General features: G+C 36.4%; 1 non-coding gene across 1 annotated transcript; it reads right to left on the reverse strand.

Annotated features, from left to right (window-relative positions):
• Positions 1–10,648: 10,648 nt before the first annotated feature.
• On the reverse strand, positions 10,649–10,804 carry LOC142162465 (5.8S ribosomal RNA). The gene has a single exon (XR_012693729.1). It is a non-coding gene; the product is annotated as a 5.8S ribosomal RNA (ribosomal RNA).
• Positions 10,805–12,814: the final 2,010 nt, after the last annotated feature.

The following is a 12,814-nucleotide window of genomic DNA, read 5'->3' on the forward strand; positions in this document are numbered from 1 at the left end:
TCAGTCAACTTCTTAAATTCGAGTTCGTCGTTGGTTAGTCGTTCGTCGTTTCAGTCCGGTTAGTAGTTTTTGAATTTTATTTTGTCCGTAATTCGTTTTGATATTTCTCGAATCTAAAATCGATAGATATTTAATTTTTGGTTTTGTTCATGTATTTTGATTAAATTAATTTTCAGATTTCAAATGGAAAGTTAATTAGTGGCTTTTCATGTTTATTTCATGTTTGTTTTATTGTTTAGGTAAGAATTTGTTAGTTTGATGTTTGTTAGATTCAAATTGAAATTTAATTAACTGTTTCTTCAATTTATTTCATGTGTTTATGTGTTGTTAGAAATTGTTAATATTGTTAAGTTCAAGCTTAAGTTCATAATTGTTTCTTCGTTGATCTTGTTATTTGTCTAAAAAAAAATTTAGTTGTGTTAAAGGAAATATATTGATTTAATCGTTTGAATCCGTCATGCTTGTTATTTAATATAGATTTCATTCATGTTCATACTTTGTTTGTTTGATCTTGAATCCGAAAATAGGTTTGTTGTTGCTAAAAATATTGTTCAAACAAATTTTAGTTGTTCTTTGTTGTTCAATTTGTGTTCATGTGATATTGTTGTTATGATGTTCATCCGTGTTCATATTGTTGTTTGAATTTATATAAAAATTGTTCATATTGGCTATATTTTGGTTGAGTGTGATTAATTGATGTGTTATAGTTGATGGGTAGTTTGGTAATTTGCAGTACGTTCAGGGGTAGTTTGGTAATTTCAGTAAGGTCGGAGGGGTAGTTTAGGAATTGTACATTTTATAATTTTTTTATGTGAAGCATGGGGGACAAAATGAAATGGGGTGGGTTGTGATATAGTTGTTTAATATAAAGGGGGGACAAGACAAAATTTAGTGGGGAGGAATCTTGTATTTGTTTAGTGAAAGCATGAGGGACAAAATATAATGGGGTGGGGTTGATATATTTATTTAATGTAATAGGGATGAGTGAGAAGATAATGGGTTTGGTAGGAGAAAATGAGTTAATTTTAATTGATTAAAAGATTTATGGGATGAGATATATATATATAGAAGTCTTGAATAGAGATACGAGAGGAGACAGAAGAGAAAGAACGAATTTGAACAGAAAGAAAATAAGAGAGAGAAAAAAAAAGGCTGAACATTTAAGAGAGAGAAAATTCCGAAAAAATATTTAAACTTTCAAAAAAAAAACTAAAAAAAAAATCATTTGTTTTCTTTCATTGTTTGAAATCAGAATTAATTGTTTTTCATCAAAGCTTGAAGCTTTTGTTTTGAGATTAATACTCCACCGGTTTGCAAACTCTGTTCCTGGGTTGTTACTGCTATTGGACTTTTGTTGCTGTGTTGTATTGTTATTACTGCGTGGCTGACTTTCTTCTTCTTATATTGGCAATACTACACTGCGTGGCTGACTTTCTTCTTCTTATATTGGCAATACCAGGTACACAACTATAATTTTGGCATTTTGTAAGCTGAAATGAAGAACAGAATGTTAAATTTTTAATTTAGTTTTAATTTTTTTTGTATTTTATTTAGATTATTCATGTATTATTATTTTGTCAATCACTGTCAGTTGGCATAATTAGACATGTTATAGCGATATATTAAATAACGCCTTAACCGGATTATTAGGAAATATATTCAAGACAGATTACTAATTAAAACTGTTTAATAATCAAAATAGAAGAAATAATGTAAAAAATGGCGTTATTGAATCAGTTTGGCAAAAATTGATTAATTCCTTATTCATAAGGTTTTTTGTCAACATTAAGTTAATCGGAATCATGTAGTTAATTTCAGTTAAAACATGAATTAGTTTGCGAATCAAGTATTAGGACATGATGTGAATTAAAACAAAGTTAGTTAAGTTTAAATTGTTTAACTTTTAGAAATATGGTTTAGTAATCAAGTTTTTTTTTAATTTTCAGTATTTGTAAATAATTAATTTCAATAAGCTTAAGTCATACTAACAATATGTTTTAATCCAACTATGGGATAATTAGTTTTTTTTTTACTTTTTGGGCAATTCCATGTTGTTCGTAATTATCATTTTAGTAATATTACTTTCCATTAATATTTGTTTTGAATTAGTAATTAATATGTTATTTTTAAGTATGTAGAGATTGACTTCATAATTATGGACAAACTTAGTAATAATAAAGATGTAGTCATTAAAGGGTATTCATAAAATAAGGGAGGATCTCGCTAACAAATAAATAAATATAAATAATACAAAAAATTGCAGTCCTCCAATCTTATTTATTTATTTTTTTATATAAGAAAATACCTAGATTTCAAGATGGGCGATTTAGTAAAATTCACGGTCTTACCTAATAATATCATAACGCGTAGTATTTTGGCGCATATTTAATAAGGTTATTTTCTTGAATACGGATGTACATTTATGTAACCCAAAACACGATCTTGACGAAGTCAAAATGCATCAACAAATCACGCGTGCACTGGTTGTGGCGTGGCTCGAGATGCGTTTTCACGACGTTGCAATTTTGTATAAAATAAATAATGACAAAAGCGGTTTTTAAAAGTTAAATTTGCACATAAGTTTATAATACGTATTATATCAGATAGTCAAGCCAAATATAACAGTTGAGCGACCGTGCTAGAACCACGGAACTCGGGAATGCCTAACACCTTCTCCCGGGTTAACAAAATTCCTTATCCAGATTTCTGGTTCGCGGACTGTAATACAGAGTCATTCTTTTCCTCGATTCGGGATTAAAATTGGTGACTTGGGACACCCTAAATCTCCCAAGTGGCGACTCTGAAATAAATAAACAAATACCGTTTCGACTGTCCTTTAATTGGAAAAAACTCCTTGTACCCTCGCGGGGCGGAAAAAGGGAGGTGTGACATGCAGTATACGAGCTACATATATAGCGCCTATTATGCCTGCGCTATACATCCAATAATTGTACCCCTAGACTGATTTTTTTCTTATTTAAGGAGTTTCAAAATTTGGCAAAAATCCATTCAGGATCCTTCAGGTCTTCCGAAATATTTATTTGTTAAGTTATTTTGCATTTTGTCATAATGTACGACAAGCGACAAATTAGGATTTCATTATATTGAGGGAGGGGGTGGGTGAGGTTGTGGTGGAGAATAACTTAGTACGTTATAGTTGTTCTCCACAGTGTCATGTTAAGTTGCCACTTACAATGGAGTATGATAGATTGGTATCGTTGTTATGTAAAAAAATGAGCGTGAGCAAACGTTCGGTTAATATTAAAGTAACTGAAAGATACTCCGTAAGGTTGCTTGTCATGCTGAGTTTCAATTAAAGTAACTGAAAGATACTCTGTAAGGTTGCTTGTTATGCTGAGTTTAACATCGAAGATGATGAGACTCTTACAGATTTTTTGAGGACTCCGGATGAACACCGGGAACTTCTTGTGATAAAAATACTGAAAATGTACGTCAAGGCTGAAGACGTTTGCAATATTGAGGTTCCACAAAATAGGGATATCCCTCAATCATCGGGTGATTTTTTTGGAGCATTTTTATCCGAACAGGTTCCGGGTGAAAGAGTTGGGCCAGATCTAAACTTATCTCCACGAGTGAATGAGGATCGAGGACATAATATCTCCCCAAATTTACATAATCCACAAGCCGAGTGGTAAACTTTAATTTTTCTTTATGTTACGATATTTATTTTTATGTATTATATTTGTATTAACACTCATATATTCCACAGGGGATACATGCCATATATGAATTTTATAAGTTATGAACCAACGAACAGTTGAAATATGCCTAGTTTTGGTGTGTTGGATTATGGTGGTCCATCCGGGAGTCATCATCAACAAGTTAATGTGCATCATGGGATATCAACATACTATGATTTGTAAGTTAAGTGATAAATTTTATATGTAATGTTTGGATGAATTTGAGAAACTCATTATTTTATTGGTTGTGTAGTAATAACGAGCAACTTGAAGGTCATGTCCTTACTCAATTGCCCGAAGACGATATATTTAATCAAGATTTGGCAGATGCGTAGACTCAGGAAGATAATAGTGATTATGACAACAATGTTTATGAGTCTGGAGATCACACACTCTTCCCTGATGAGGGTGATGATGACGAGGATGAGGATGATGAACCTGATTTGATGAGGGAGTATGTTCCATATCCCATTAGACCAAGAGTGTACGAGTCTCATGTACCGTTTCATTCAAGGGAGATTGTCTACCTTGATCAGTTGCCAAGTATGTCGGATGTGGATGCCCTCATTAGGGTTCTTATCAAAATTTAAATAGCAATGTGGGATGAATCTAGAGCAGCAGTGCTGTCAAAGGGCATGCTTTTTGCTGATAAAACGCACCTAAGCAGGGTGGTGCGAATGTACAACATAAAAGAGTGTCGTGAGATCATGGTTCATGAGTCATCTCCGAAAGTTTACGAGGTTATTTGTCATAGATGATTTCAAGGTTTTAACTGGATGCTGCGTGCGATAAAGTTGAAAACAAATATGTGGATTATGGGGAAATACATTGGCACCCACACTGTAGAACCCATACATTCGGACTAGGTGTGGTTGTATTAAATACGTATTAATATGATATTATAGACATATGAAGTCCTATCGGGATGAGTATGGGTGAAAATAGTTGTTTCAAAATCAAGATGGAAAGTGAGGTGCATAAGATTTGACAAAATCGACCAAGTTTGTAGAAGGTCCGTCTTCCAGTATATTTTAGTAAAAACGTGTAAAGAATTTGGGAAAACGTAAAGCATGAAAGTTGTAGGCCTTTAAAATAGATTTCTAATGATATATTGTAGAGCCCAAATGGAGCTCTGTGCAAAAAGTTATGCCCATTTTTAAGAATAGTACATAACCACCACGTTTGGCCGCATTTTACCGCGACCGCAGTCGTGAGGAAGTGCTCCAGCTATTTACCGCGATGGCCAACTGGGGAAGTCGTTTTTAGCCCTATTTCATCCCCCACAGCCCCAAAACATAAAAACTTTCCCTAGAAAGGAAAGCTCTCAAAAACCTAACTCCTTAAAGGTCCCTCCACCACCCAAGGTAAGTTCTAATGGTGATTCTAAGTTAATTTCAATTTTACAACATCTTATTAACATGGGTAAACCCTACATATCATTAGATATTTGATTGGGACATCGTTGTTGAGAGAAGGAACCCTAGAACTCGAATTCAAGAATATTGAATATCAAAAAGGTAATGTCTTCACCCTCTAATTGATTCTAGCATTGGATTAATTATTATAGACTCTAGTTCATGAGATATGGGTTGATGAGTTTGATAGAAAATCATGAACGGTTATAGGTTTGGGGCATTGATTGTTGATTATTGGTTAAGGATATTGTTTACCTTATGGATGATAAAGAATGATGTTGATTATAACCATTTGAGACTTTAGAATTTATCTAGGAGCAAGATAATGGGTTATTAGGTGTAGAGGCACCATTAATAAGGACTATAAAGCTTTATGTCACCAAGTGTTTGAGAAAATGCCTAAGTGACTAAAATATGAGTATTAATAATATGGAATCCCTTTGACTTGTATTGATATAGATTGAAGTTGAAAGGGTTGGAGAATGTTATATTACGCTCAAGAGCAGGTAGTTAATGTATGTGAGGCTAACTATCTATGTTGGAGAATGTTAATGATTTTCCCTGCACTATGTTTCTTTTACAACGTTATTAATTACCTCAGAAATATAGTTAAGCTCAATTCCTTGAATAGTTGCAGAACCTCTATTCTCTAGCTTCATAACTCGTTCATGACTTTCATTCTAAATGTTGTGAGCTCAGTTCGTATTCAATATAGACTTGAGTTTGATGTCCCTAAGTCTCATATAGCTTACTCAGCATGTCATAAACAATTGAAGTTTCAGTGTTCATAATCAGTTCAAAAATACATGTCTCATTCTAGTCCTATTCAGTATTCCAGTATTATTTAACTCAGTATGATTCAGTATTCCAGTATTATGTAACTCAGTGTGATCCAGTATTCCAGTATCATGTAACTCAACGTGATTCAGTATTTCACTATTATGTATTGCAATATGATTCTCAATTCCTAATTTTAAATCCCTGAATGTCGAACACCTGTATTTGGGCCTGAGGCTGCAGTTTATGCTTTATGCATCTTTAGGCCTGAGGCCACAGTTTATGCTTTATGCATCTTTGGGCCTAAGGCCGCAGTTATGTATACGTATACTTAGGCTCGAGGCCGCAGTTGTGCGCGCGCGCGTGCACACACATACACACACACACACACACACACACACACACACACACACACACATATATATATATATATATATATTGGGCCTGAGGACGCAGTTTAATATTCAGATAAACAGGTTGTTCATCATTCAGAAGGAGTATTCATATCCTTACTTCCTTGTTCAATTCAATTATTAGTTATCAGTTCAGTTATCATTTATCATTTAGTTTCATTTTCAGTTTCAATAGTTATCATTTCAGTTATCAATTTATCAATTCTCAGCTTAGTTTCAGTTTCAGCATTTATACTTCTTTCTTTCAGTCGCTTTACATACCAGTGCAATTCAAATGTACTGACGTCCCTTTTGCCCAGGGTCTGCATCTCACAATGCAGGTAATGATTTACAGGTTTATGATTCCGAGCGCTAGGATTCTTGTACCAGCTATTTGGCGATCCCCAGTTCTTTCGGGGCATTATCATTACTTTATAGTCTTTCAGCGTTTACAGATAGTCAGTATTTTTAGCACTTCATTAGAGGCTTCATAGACTAGAGTAACAGTTAGACAGAGTCTCAGGCTTTTCATATTAAGCTATGTTGACTACAAATATGCTTCAGAATTGTATTAGTATTTCTGCACTTTAATTTTTATCATTCAGACTTTCAGTATATCAGTATGTGTTAGTTTATCTTCCGCATTTAGTATGTTATGATATCACATGTTGATTCAACCAGCCAGTTGGTTCGCTCGGTCATATGTAGTCAGGCACCGAGTGTCGTGTTACATCTAGGCCCAGGTTCGGGGCGTGACACACACTTGTGAAATAGACACATTCAGTGGGAATCATTTTAACTTGAATGTTGACTTGATTTCTCTTGTCTTGATTCCACACATTGAAGCATCCATAATGTACAAGATCAATTAGTGTATAACATCTGTCCACTAGGTATATGGATGTACCATTACCAAAAGAAAGGTATTTCTCGGGCGTAAACGTGTGTTTGAAATTATTTATGGTAACTGGGATAAGTCCTTTGCCGCTTTACCCAGGTAAATGGCTGTATTGAAACACTTTAACCTTGGGAATGTTGTTGAATGGAAGCTTGAGCGGAGTTTGGGAATATTAGAACACATATTTAAACCAGCCATTGATGGTTTTATACATTATCAGCCAGTAATATCCATAGATGGCACTCATGTCTATGGAAAGTATGATATTAAGTTATTGATCTCCATTACAGTAGATGCTAATGGAAATATATTTCCCTAGCATTTGCTATTTGTACCAATGAAAGCCAAGAGACGTGGACATTATTTTTGAACCACTTGAAAGAGCACGTTGTCAGAAAGCGTTCAGGTATTTGTCTAATATCTTATCAGTATGGCGATATTTTAAGTTCTGTACAGAATTTGCGTGCATGGCAGGAACGTATGCCTACCATCATTACTGCGTTAGGAATTTGAAGGCCAACTTCTAGAGGGCTTATCCAAACAAGGACTTACATGATTTAATGTGGATGGCTACAACACATCACCAAGAGCGTAAATTCATGAGGTGAATGGAATTGGTTAGGCAGGAAGACCTAGAAGCATATCATTGGTTGATGCGACATGAGCTTGACAAGTGGACTTTGCATAAGGATGGTGGTAGAAGATGGGAAATTCTGACTACAAATGTGTCAGAGTCTTTCAGCGGGTTGTTGAAGTTTGCACGTAGATTGCCTGTCACCGCCATGGTGTAGATGTCATTCAAGCAGATGGCGGAGAGGTTTGTTGAAAGATCTAGAGGTGCATCGTCATTGATGGAAAAAGGGTGTTGAATTTATTCCACAACCAATGAAATGATTTAAGAAATATAAGAATGAACACATTGACATTCATTTTTGTAGTATTGAAGTGAGCGAAATATTTTTGAAGTTTGCACTAGTCTCCATCACAACCGTGGAAATAATACACACACCATCAATTAAGCCATGAAGTGCTTTTAACATACTTTCCATGTTCACATGCCATGAAGTGCTTTTAATATACATGTTTCGCGGCAAAGGGCTACGTTGATAAAGAATATAGTGTTGCTGCATACTTAAACACCTATAGTGGATAGTTGCAGCCAGTGGGTGCTGAGCATTATTGATCTCCGAAATCATTTAAAATGTTGTGTAACAAGGATTATGTGCGTCAATGGCAAGTGCAAAAAAGGAACGCAGATATGAAACCAAATGGATGTTGGTAATACCGTTTATGTGCGTAAATGTAGCATAAGTTCCCTAATAGGACACAACCACCGTAAATGTCCTTCAGCTGGTGTGGGAAGTGGTGGTAATTCAACTCCATGTGGCAGTTCATCCAATGTGCCCAATTATCAAGGATAAACATAGTGCTTTATTGCAGCATTTTTGTTGTACTAAATGTCTATAAATGTTTAGTTTGCAAAATTTATGAAATAAAATTATGTTTCCAGTGGGGTTAAATCTAATTGATATTTATCATTAAAGATTTAATACAACAATTTAACATATACCCAAGAAATAAATAACAATTGTTATTCGCCATTATCTTCATTGTCTGGCGCTATTTCATTATTACTATCTTCATCTTCTTCGTCAACATCTTGTACGCACCTTCCGGATTGAGGGCCTCATAATCTAGGCCCAGTTGACACATATTTTTCGTATTTCATCACTATCATTAGTAAGACCACTTGTTTGATTCTTCAATAATATGAAACTCCTACATCCAACGTATGTGGTAGAAACTTCGGTAGTCCCGCCCACTCGACAACTATTGGGAAAACAGGATAATCATTGTCTCTATGCAATTTTTTATTACTGATCCTTTATTCCTTCCAGGTAGTTAAGATTATTCATTGCATGATGAACGGCTAGTGCCTTTTCCATCTCTAGAACCTCCTTCATCAAATCCCGAATCACTTCTGGTTCATCTTTGTGTGTGTTTGTTCGGAAGGTTGCAGACAGTGCTTATGGTATAACAAGCCCATGCTAGTGACAGTACTTCACAATCATATAGTTTTGAGTAAAGGGGAAACCATTATAGTTTTTTGCCCCAAATTTGCATACCTTCAGGCTTTGTAGAATGCGCTTCGCCCTCAATAATGTGCCCTGCAACTTTGAGATCAATGTGTATATTGATAGGCTTATTTTCCAAGGGACGTAGAACACCATACCACTTTTTATCAACCAAATTTGTATAGCAACCTAGCATATTTTTTCAAAGTAGGGATCAATTGTGTTATAACATGTTCCATATGGATCTTTTGAACTACCTTCACCTTTTTGCCTCTTCTTAAACCACTTATTAAATGTTAGCAGCATTTCTGAAGTGGATGATGTAATGGTTCTTCAAATGGTCTTTGAATACTGATCTCTTGTTTCAACTTAAGAAGAACTAAACTGCACGAACTTGTATATTAAACGTAGCGCATCACCAATACGCATTAAGTGTATTGTCATGTCGACTTGAAAAAGCTGTCGATCTGAAAAAGCTCGACCCACTTATACCCGAAAGATTCATTAACATGCGAAACATAGCGCCTCACCAATATGCGTTATGTGTATTGTCATGTCGACCTGGGAAAACTGTCGACTTGAAAAAGCTGGACCCACTTATACTCGAAAGAATCATTAACACGCGAAATATAGCGCCTCACCAATATGCGCTATGTATATTATCATGTCGACCTGAAAAATCTAGACCCACTTGAACCTGAAAGAATCATTATCACATGAAACATAGCGCCTCACCAATATGCGTTATGTAACCTAAAAACACTACTATCTGCCTATAAAATCATCGCGCATTTTAGTTATTATTTACATTGTAATGAAACGAACAGAAAAACTTTCCATTAATTTTTCATTTTCGAGCATTACGACATGTATGGACACAGTGACATACCAATGTGTTAGTGTGGCTAATGTCCGATATTGAAGCCACGTTAGTCAAATTGCAATCTGGAGCACATACGTTGGATGTGTAAATAAGTTGTAAGTTATTATTCTTGGAAAAGATATTTATTAATACTTTTTATATAACATGTTAATTAATAGTCTTATGTTATTCTCACATTGGTAGGATGAAAATCAATGTGGTTTTAAATAATGGTATGATGAACCCATTAACCAGGAATACTACAAATCCTGTTTTCTAAACATTTGGAATCTGACCGGTGAACACAAACTCCAGATCGTGAAACTACAAGAACAACTTGCGGCAGTGAAGGAGAAACTAAAAGAGGCAGAAGAAGAAAAAATAGGTTGGAAGAGAAATTTAGGTGGTGCGCCGTGGACTCGCATTTAGGCCAACTGCACGCTCGAGGCACACGGGAGGCCAGTATCCGTCCCACGACACCACCGCGACCATGAGAATGGGCGCGGTGTGCGGGGGCGACGCGATGCGTGATGCCCAGGTAGACGTGCCCTCGGCCTAATGGCTTCGGGCGCAACTTGCGTTCAAAGACTCGATGGTTCACGAGATTCTGCAATTCACACCAAGTATCGCATTTCGCTACGTTCTTCATCGATGCGAGAGCCGAGATATCCGTTGCCGAGAGTCGTTTATGTTTCAAAAGAAGCACAAGTCCCCCCGCGCGCACCGCGAACGGGGCGCGAGGGGCAGGCTTTCAATTTAGTATTCCTTGGCGCTTTCCGCGCCGGGGTTCGTTAATCACCCAGCACGCACGCGAGCGCGCGCGCCGGGGATAGGAGAGAGCCGCACGGGGGAGGCCGAAGCACCCCGGCCGCGCCGCTCCCCAGTGTTTAAACAAGTTCGCGGGTCGTTCTGCTTTGCAGGTTTCGACAATGATCCTTCCGCAGGTTCAGTTGAAGCATAGAATAATGAGCGATAGTGACTAAACAAACACATGAACGATAGTGACTAAACAAACACATGGATGAGTTTAGTGTAGTATTTTATTTATATGTTGTACGTGTAATGTATTATCTTTAATTGGTAGCGAATTTATATTTATGTTAATATGTCATTTTTTTGTTCTAGTGTTAAATTAATAAATAATTTGAAAAATAAAAACACATGCGCAAATTATATAAAACATAAATAATGTTGCAATTATATGTTTAATATCATATATACAACTAATAATACATATCAATGAGTCCTACAGCCTGTTGATAACTAGGGATTATGGTTTATTTTACACTCCTACTTACTTGAGTTTTGATTTAAAATGTGTACAAAATAGTCCCAAAGGCTTACATATTGTACTTGTTTGCAGGGTTTGGTCAAAAAGGTGAAAATTAGTCAAAACCAGCTCAAAAAAGAGTGAAACATACACAAGTACCAAGAACAAGTCCGGGCACAGTGCAATAGGTCCACTGCGGCCGCACTCCATTTAGTACGGTACGCAGTGAGGAGGTTCAGAGAGCTGCTATTTCGGAGACTCAAGAATTGCGGCCGTGAAGCATTTTATGCGGACCGCAATGGACTCACCGCAGCCGCACTCGATATTGTGCGGTCTTCAATGATGGAGTTCAGAGAGTTGGAGTTTGGAGATTCATTGCCAATGCGGTCCGCGATCCTTTTGTGCAGATCGCAACAGAAGCCACCACAGTCGGTGCATTTTGTGCGGCCCGCGATGGCCAAGTTCAGAGAGTAAAGTTTAAAGCCAAGAAGCCTCAATGCGGCCGCACTCGATTTTTTGCGGACCGCACTACCCCCACAGAGGTATTTTTGTCCAGAAAATTTGGCCTAGTATAAATAGTTTCTTTTTTTATTTTTACGTCATCAATTGTATTCTAACGTTGAGCTGCACTCGTGAACAGTGTTCCTTACCTATTTTGAGTAATTTTAGAGTAGTTTTATCATTGAGTCTTCAAGTATTAGCTTGTAATTAAATCTTATGGGGTTTTCTTAATCTATTTATCAGTTTTCTTCTAATATCATGAGTAGCTAGACCCATTAGCTAGGGTTGTGGCTCAACCCTAGCATAGGTATTTGATGGGTCTTGAGTTTTAAGGCTTGAATGTCTATTGGTGTTTGATATTTGGACTAATTTGTGTTTTCCATGTTGAATTAGTGGTTGTAAACACTAATTTGTGCCTATTTGACTTGGGTTCTTCTTGAGGAAGAGAACTTGAGTCTAGGAAAATTAGTCCAACAAGGAATTGAGGCGTATTCAAGAGATTGATAGCCCTAATTAAAGGGTTAAACCTAGAGATAGTAATACCCGACTTGAACCTAAATTGTTTGCACAAATTATCATACCCAATTGGTCTTGAGAAAGTCAATTAGGGCAAAATCACTCAAATTACCGAGATGTATAGAGTGAGAAGTTTAGTGCATTGGTTATATCATAATCCCCAACATGGCAACCTAGCCTTAGACTCAGGAACCCGTCGAGTATCTACCTAGGAGAAAGTCACTTCCCTATTGCCTTCTTAACTATTTAGACAACCTTTCAAGAGACCAACTATGATTAGAAGTACAACTATGAGCAATTACCTATCTCTAATTTAGATAGGAACCCAATTCCCATTTCTAGCTCCCTGTGGAAATCGATCCCGACCATCTCGGGTAAAAGCTGCTTCGACCACTCTCGCTACTTTG

The sequence above is a fragment of the Nicotiana tabacum genome, chromosome 7 (genome assembly GCF_000715075.1).
Source record: "Nicotiana tabacum cultivar K326 chromosome 7, ASM71507v2, whole genome shotgun sequence".
NCBI lineage: Eukaryota > Viridiplantae > Streptophyta > Magnoliopsida > Solanales > Solanaceae > Nicotiana > Nicotiana tabacum.